Genomic DNA, 573 nt, shown 5'->3' with positions numbered 1-573 from the left:
TGGGGGGAGGGGAGGGCAGGCAGGAGGCAGCCAATCGATGTTTTTTTCTCTCTCTCCCTCTCTTTCTAAAAAAAATCAATAAAAACATATTTTTAAAAAACCCAAATGATCCCACTTTTGTGGACCCTTAAATGTATCATGGGCCCTGGGCACTGTGCCTTCTGAAGTCTAGGAATTTAACCCTTTGAGGGCCAACCAATATCCTAGGAACTATGCTAAAATTGCCAAGGCATTTTTGCTGATATTACAGCAGTTAAGGAAAAAAAAATATGAATCGCAAGTAAATAAAGGTACATATTCAAAAACTTAAGAAAACCTTTACTACATTTGTTTTCATCTTTGACATATATTGTTTGCTGATTGTATTATAAAATACTAGTAGGAAAAAAATTTGAACAAAACATATAATGTTAAAATAGAGGGGCACCCTTCTCCATTATCTTCCACAAAATCGTCATCTTCACAGCAAGAATTGACATGTTTAACAATATCATCATCACTAATAAAAGCAGACTTAGAAATGGACTCTGCAGGAGGAGCGCAATAGCGCTCCCAGAACTTTTGGCGAAATTC

This window comes from Myotis davidii, unplaced genomic scaffold, assembly GCF_000327345.1.
Source record: "Myotis davidii unplaced genomic scaffold, ASM32734v1 scaffold936, whole genome shotgun sequence".
Lineage (NCBI taxonomy): Eukaryota > Metazoa > Chordata > Mammalia > Chiroptera > Vespertilionidae > Myotis > Myotis davidii.
The sequence above is the reverse complement of the archived record's forward strand: the minus strand, read 5'-3'. Positions refer to the sequence as shown.